Below are 7,750 nucleotides of genomic sequence, written 5' to 3'. Positions count from 1 at the left end.
GCGGGGCCGAGCGGGGCGGGGCAGGGATGAGCTCCGGGCTCGCTAGAGGCGAGGGGAGTTTGGCAAGACTGCACCAAAAATGGGGCCGCCACTGAAATCCACAACGTATTCTATCAAAAAACTTCCTTCTCTCTGCTAGCCCGCCTCTCCTGGAATTCCTGCTCTCTGTTACACTTCCCTGTGCCATCACCACTACTGTTCCTCTCTCTGCTCCCGTGTCTTTCGCATCACCCTTATGCACCCTTAACTTTTGTTGTCTTTGTTTTACCTATTCCTTAATGCTGTTCTCATCTAGTCTCTCTACCCCCCTTATTTCTCCTCCTCAAGTCCTTCTCTGCACCTGATGATACTCAGTATTATGCTGGAGCCAGCCTTCTGCTTAACTTCAGATAAAGCAGGAAGGTAATGGACTTTCTCAACAGAGTAGGTGTTTCTCCATGTGAGGAAAGCCACTTGTCTTTCTACCTAGGTACATTTTTTTTTTTGAAATTGCAGCCATTCTGGTTTAAATTTTCAAAATAATTTTGTGCAAGGTAGAGCACAGAAAGCTTCAACCTTGGCAGTTGACAAGGAATATCCAGTATGATCTTGAACACTAATAAGAAAGCTCAAGCATTTTTTGGTAAAAGCTCTCTGAATGTGCTGCTTCTGATCAAGACCAGCAAACAAGTGACCTGTGCTGTTCTCCAGTCTGTTCTTTGTGTGTGGTCTGTAGCACAGGGATGCACTGAATTTTGTATCATTGCAATAGTGATTAAAATCTCTCAGACTTAGTGGGATCAACAATGTATGGAAGCACAGCAGTTTCCTGAACTTTAAAAGTGGAGTGATCACACCCCTCTATGGCTTTAATTGACTTTGGGTAGTGTGAGATGTAATATTTTGTTCAGTTATAAAAAGGATAATTGCATGTGTTTAAATCATTCTTACATGCCTGTTATTTAATTTATGGCTAGTTCAAGAGGGAAAGGACCATGGAGCTGGAAGGTACAGCTATGGCTTGTCTGGAGCTCCAGATGTCTGAGGTGCCAGCTGGGATATGGGAACATCAGACCAAAGGTATGGTAGATGTGAATTTTAGGGTTTGGAAAGTGATAGAGCATTCAATTTTTAGTAGGGTACAGATGGGGAACATGGTGAGGCAGGAGACTTCATGACTAAATATTTTGATAGTAGTGATTCAGCTGGAGGCATGAAAAGTCTGAAGGACTTTTTTACAAACTTAATCTGGTTTTCAAAGTAAAAAGGCTTTTAATAGAGTCAAAGATAACTTTATTTACTCAATATACAAGTAATTTTCCTGCTGGTGAGAAGATATGATGCTAACAACTATTTACTTCCTTGTAATAGTAACCCTAGTACCTCAGACATGTTTCTGTGATGACTGGACTGAAGAGTCCTTCAGCTGCAGAGCTGAGGCTTTTATCTTTTCAGGACATTATACAAATTCCATTTTCCAGCAGCATAATTTGAGACCAAAGATGTTATAGTAACCCAGATGTAGATGAGAACTCTGAAAGGGGTTTTGGGCAGACCTTCAGTACTTTCGACCTGTTCCAAAAATTTCTGCTCAGAAGTCATTTGACCCTGGAGTTGTCCAGATTTATCATTCACTGACCTGCCTGACCTGAGAGTTACACAGTGAGTTCTCTTCAGCAGTGTTTGAGCAGCTCTCTGCCTCTCTGCCCCCAGCCCTGCTGAGCCTGAGGAGCTGTTTCCTATTCCCTTGGTGCTGCTGTGCTGGCAATTACTGCCCACGGGGACAAAGGCAGCGTCCTCCCGGGTTCTGCTCTGGCAACTGGGGACAAAATAGCAACTCCAAATTCACTGGTGCACCTGTGTTCCCATTTTCAGTCCTCCAGAATCTCTGACCATAAAGATGGTGAGTAAATGAGGCTGTGTTGTGTTCTGTAATTGTTTTTGAAGAGTTTAAAAAACTCATGATGCTCACGAGGCTGCTGACAGAGCGAGGGATAATGTGAGTAAAAGGAAACAAATGTATTCAAAGGCTTCAGTTTCTTTTACTGCAATGAGGAACCCATTTCTGTGCCAATTCTGGTAAGTGATGAGCCGTTGATAGGTGATTGCAGTAACCCCAAAACACTGCCAAAACCACTTTTGCAGCTAGTTCCAGTAGGATCTTGAGTCAATAACTTCTCCTGGATACTCCACAGTTAGGAGCTGAGTGAAGATAACAGTTCAAATGTTATGTGCGGGCAACTTTTGATTAAGGTAGTGAGGGTTTTGCTGGAAGCTTGTTATGCAAGGACAAGACAAACATTAGAACAAGGAAAGACTTGAAATGGGAGACTTCTGATTAATAGAGTGATATCATGCTTTACATTCTTGAAGTATAGAGAATTAATAATTTAAATCCCTTCACAGACTTACCATCATCCAGTCTAAGGCCAGAACCAACACTGGTGCTATACTTTCTGTTTTGTGTATTCACAGCCTTGGAAACCTAAAGCTGAAATTATGTGTGAATAATCTGTACATTACAAATATGAAAGCAACATGGCAAAAGATTGAGCAGTAGCAGTAGGTTGGTCAATGTATTTTGAGTGTTTAAGTCCACAGAGAAATGGTAAAGACCACTTTGGTTATGACCAGCCTTGGAGCCTCATGCAGAAGCTTCCTGTGTAGTGCAAATCTTTCCCTTTTATTTATTTTTGTAATTCATTTATTCATTTCAAGTTTTGGTACGGATGAGATTGTAAATTCCTGGTTTATGTAATATCCAGGATAGCATTCCACCCTTTATGTGGCCAGAGACAAATACACTTCTGATCACATTCTTGTGTCAGAAGTGTTACTGATTTCCATTCACACTCACCACCAAAGTCATTTGAGCCCGGTGGGTACTGAATAGAATATTTACAACCCAGGCCAGGCCTTGCTTAGCACCATTTGTCAGTAATGAAATATTCTTTAAATCATTCTTTAGCACTTTGTAAACTTCCTCACGTGGTGGGTTATGTCACAGGCATTGCTTTTTGTTTAGGGACACTTGAGCATGAGGACTTGATGCTAAACAAAAATCTCTCCTCCGTGGTGTTTGGCGCATTTTCAAATGTCATAAGGAAGTAATCTTTACTGTGATGCTGTAAAGAAGAGGAATGCACGCTGTTTCTGGGAGAGACAAATAATATTCTATCTTTTTTAGAGGAAAGTTTCTTATTTGTAAAAGCTTTTAACGTGGCATTATAAATTGTGCCTTCATATAAAGTTTTGATAAGCTGCAAACTGAACAGGCAACAGATCTTTGAGTCCTAATACTCAATATCATAATATCTATTCATTGTGAGAGTCCCTGACCTTAAACTGTAAGAATGAGTCGTTAGAGCTTTATGCTCCTCAGTGTCATGTCCCTCAGTGTCACCCCAAAGACAGAGATGGTTTGGGGTGAGCAGTGTCTTGGCCAGAGCAGTCTAAAGCAGGTCCCTGACCCACAGCACTGCTGGACACAGACCTGCACTGCCCACTTGGTCTGTCCCTTTGCTGCAGCATTGCCTGCTGCTCAGAGCTGATCTGCCTCTGCTGGAGCACGAGCCAGCTGGTGCATCTTTCAACTTTTGTATTATTTGATTAATTTATCTTATACTTCTGTCAGGCCAAGTTTTATGAAATAGTGTTAACTGAAGTATACACCAGTCATCAAGTACTCCTTTCAGCTTGTGATTAAGCAGGGCAGACACATTAACTTTAAAAAAACCCTGTTCTTTGAGGACTATTTTCTGTTTTCCTCATAATTGTGTTTGATATTTTAAAATAGGTTTTTAAAAGTTTAGAAGCAGAGGGAGGCATCTGTCACTTGCACCTTAGATCTTAACAGTGTTTGTGTTTATCACTGGGGAGAGGTCCCTGGCATTGCTCACTGCACTTGTAGGGTCTGAGGAGGAAAGTTCTGGGACTGCTGTTTGCTGCCCTCACCTGTGGACACTGAACTTACCCCTTCTGTAGCTATCAACCTGGGTGACTTTTCCCCCAGAAGAATCTGCCTTCATATTCTGCATGAATCCATTCTGAAAAGGATTCATTTGATTTTTGTTTATTTAATCAGCAGCTTCTGAGCCAGCTTGGTTTGGGTGCTTCCAGAATCATTCAGGCAAAAGTCTTCCCAGCCCATGGAGTCCAAGCTGTGCCCAATCCCCACCTTGTGCCCAGCCCAGAGCACATCCAGCCCTTCCTTGGACACCTCCAGGGATGGGCACTCCAAACTCCCCAAACCAGCCCCTGCCAATGCTTGACAGCCCTTTCTGTGAAGAAACTCCTTCTGCTGTCCAACCTGAACCTCCCCTGGCACAGCTTGAGGCTATATCACTACCACATATAAAATATTTTCTTTCAGCTGCAGCTGCACAACTTCACACTGAGTGGCCTCATTACCTTTGGGCTTCCTTCTGCTGAGGTTCAGCATCATCTGTTTAAAAATCACTGCACTTAATATCTTTTTAGTGTTACACCTTATATTTTGCACCGTCTCTGGTATTCATTCTTGTTGAGAGGAGTTTAAAACTGCTGGTGTTTTGATTAATATTCTCCCCTTCTACAGAATGGATTTTGAGAGATGCAAAATTGACAATAAATTCTTGTGGCTGATGAGGTTGACTTACATTCTGCATTAAATAAAATCACACAAGATCTGGGATTTTCTCAGTCTTGCTTCAATTTCTTAGCAGTCATTTCATTTACAGAAAGTGGTCTGTGTCTCAACTAGTGTGAAACAAGGAACAAGGAAAACTGAAAACAAATGTCAAAGAGAACTTAGTCTGGAAAATATTGTGTCATGATGGTGGGCAGAGGCAAAGGTTGTATATTTTGGAGCCACCTTCCTTATACTGAATCAATCTGGGGAGTGACTTTTCATGCTTAAAAATAGAGTATTTTGGTTTCCACAACTGCAACTGCAAGGGCTGCTTTCTCTTTTATTTTCTGTTTTTCCCTCCCATTTTTAGAGGTCACAGAAATGGTGTGTTAAACCACAGTTTACAGTACAGAATGCAGACACCTGTTGAGCCTTGGAACTTTCTCTCCCCCAAGAGCTCTGTTGAGTTTGTCCTTTTCCTAGCTGGAAGTATCTCACAGAGTACATTGCAGCTTTCTGGCCAAGATTTCAAAAGTAATTCTCAGATTGCCTTTGAGGTGCTTAGCTCAGGAGACCTTTAAAAGGCACACAGCAGCTCTCAGGCAGGTTGGGACTCAGGGGACAAATAGCAGGAAATTGCTTATTCTCCACTGGCATGGCTCTGAGGTGGGAGGTACTGACATGGTAATGATCATTTTACAACTGTTTCAGAAACATGGTTTAAAAATACTGAGATCTCCAAATCCTGCTCCCAACTGACAGAATAGAGCCTGCAGGATGTCACAGTGACACTATGCCAGATCTGGTTATTTCTAATTGATTAAATGCAGTGAAAAGGCATCCAGGGTTTGTCATGAAATTTGAGATGGAGAGCCAGTCCCTGCCCTCTAACTTCATTATCCTCATAAGCAAAGGTGCAGATTCTATAGCTGGTAATTATACAAAGAATATACACAATATGAGTGGTATTTAGCATAAAAAGTAACTTGAATGCAATCCATGTCTGGTTGAGAGAGGAACAGAGCCACAAACCCTTTGATGTAACAATGAGGCTTTGAAAGGAATAGATTGGGTACAGTACTGAACCTATAATCTGCTCACTTTATTGCACTATATAGGGAGGGCCTTATTTATTTACTACATTAAAAGTGTTTTCAATAGTATAAGTATCTGAAAGAAATCACAGCTCATAATGATGTAGTTTTGCTCCACAGAACTCTGGAACACTTGTAAGAACCTCTGGAATTCATAGGGACTGTCTGTTAAATGGGAGACACCAATCCTGCCTTCCTTCTCTATCAGATTCTGTCTTGGTCTGCACTAACAGAGGCAGTCTGGATATTGCTTATCAGGATGTTTACTTTCCATGCTCTTCTTGGGTTCTGAGCTGCAGCCACTGGAATCAAAGGCAAAGGCTGCCATGTACCCTCCATGGCTTCAGTAGTGTTCACCATCTTAAAACATCTTGCACTCCCTGGAATACTCAGAGTGGCCTGTGTTCAATCATGGTTACCAGAATTAAAAGTGAAACAGTTTTGTTTATTCAGTTTTACAAAACACAGTGTCTGCAGTTACCTGGGTGGACAAGTTCAAGAGGTGGGTGTGATGCTGAAGGCAAATATATTCTCCATAAATCAGCTTGGAATCTGGGCCCAAAGGCATCACTTTATGTGAGGGGAAGGTAGAAAGAATTCTGAAGTTTTTTGTCCAGTAATTAGTTGCTTTCTTTTCCTATGCTTATATGCTCTATTAAAATTCTGCTGCTGCCTTTAGTGCTGAAGAACTGCCTTCCCTTTTTCTTGTTTTCAACTTTATCACTGTTAAATCCAGCAGTCTGTTTAAAAATGAGCTGAAGGTTTGATGGGCAGTGGTTTATACCCTGCTCATTTGTTTCTCTCACCAGTGGCCTGGGTCCTTCCTTCTCCATGGTGCACTCAACTTGCTGGTTAGTCAGGGATGGGGTGATGTGTCTCCTGCAGAATTATCGTCCAGCTGGGTAAGAACTTATTACAAGACCCTACCAAAACCATGCACAAGCCCTCATTTCTCACATCCTTTTCAAAAGGTGGCAGAGACTTGAGAAGTCACCTTTTCTGCAATGGTCATTCTACCAAATCAAGACATTAACTGCGAGCATTTCTCTCTTCTGAATGTGCAGTCATCGCAGTCATCTGTCTTTCACACATGCAGCTTTGTTCTTCCATTAAAAACAAATGGCACTTCAAAAGCAAAAGCATGGGAGAAAATCGGGATCAGAGATGTTACGGTGAACAAGGACTTTGACACTTCATGGAAGAACAGAAACTATTGGTCCTCAAAAACACCACTAGGAAAAGGAGAGGTGTGTTCTTTGGGAGAATTCTCAGATTGCAATTAAGTCTTCGAAGCTGGTACACGAGAAGAAAGAAGGAAATGTCATGGTGATGTTCAGCTTGTACTGGTCAGAGAGGTCTCTTGAGCTGCCCAAGCCTAATGGACTGTGTTGTAAGTCACAGAAAATTCCCCTTTATTTTCCCTTCTGCCAGGTTTCAGATGACTAAATCAAAAGTAATCATCATAAAAACAAGCTGATGCAAGAACATGGTTTTGACCAAAAAAGGTGCTATTTCTGTCCTGTAAATAATATACACATTCTACATCAGCTCCTCTTGCTTTGGAGGCTGTGGTCCCAATACCCCTCACTGCAAGAGTTGGGTGAAACATTTAGACTGAATGAAGTAATTGTTTTGCATCTTATCCGTTCAGAAATTAAGACAAAAATTGTTATGGCTAATAATAGCAACTGCTAATTAATCTATAACAATCCTTTGATGTGTGTACTAGGACAGTTTATTGTAGATTAACCCCTGTGACTTAACCCACTCCATAAAGCCATCACTTTCTAGAACTTGACCTTGTCAACACATATTCCTCCACATCTCTTTTTTATATTTTCAGTAAGTGACTTTTCAAGCTCCCAAGTGGTGTCCCCCATTCCAAATGTAGCTTCAAAGACCATCTTGCCTGTCACTGTGGCCAACAATGAGTTGTCTCAGTCAGCAGCATGTTTGTTCACTGAATGAAAACCAAGCTAAATGGTTCCTAGCCTGGAATTCCTATAAAAGGAGAGAAGGAAAAGCAGCACCATTGGAGTATCTGCATCCTTCACTGGTGAGCTGCTGA

At 41.6% G+C, this 7,750-nt stretch overlaps 1 protein-coding gene across 1 annotated transcript in view; it reads left to right on the top strand.

Moving 5' to 3' along the window:
- Positions 1 to 943: 943 nt before the first annotated feature.
- Positions 944 to 7,750, top strand: part of NOS2 (nitric oxide synthase 2) — a 29,198-nt gene continuing 22,391 nt past the window's right edge. Inside the window, exons 1-2 of the mRNA XM_064729421.1 lie at positions 944 to 1,059; positions 1,693 to 1,882. The gene's annotated coding sequence lies outside the window, so the exon portion shown is untranslated. The remainder of the gene's footprint in view (positions 1,060 to 1,692; positions 1,883 to 7,750) is intronic.

This window comes from Zonotrichia leucophrys, chromosome 19, assembly GCF_028769735.1.
Source record: "Zonotrichia leucophrys gambelii isolate GWCS_2022_RI chromosome 19, RI_Zleu_2.0, whole genome shotgun sequence".
In the NCBI taxonomy this organism is placed as follows: Eukaryota; Metazoa; Chordata; class Aves; order Passeriformes; family Passerellidae; genus Zonotrichia; species Zonotrichia leucophrys.
This window is presented reverse-complemented; position numbering and strand designations above follow the sequence as displayed.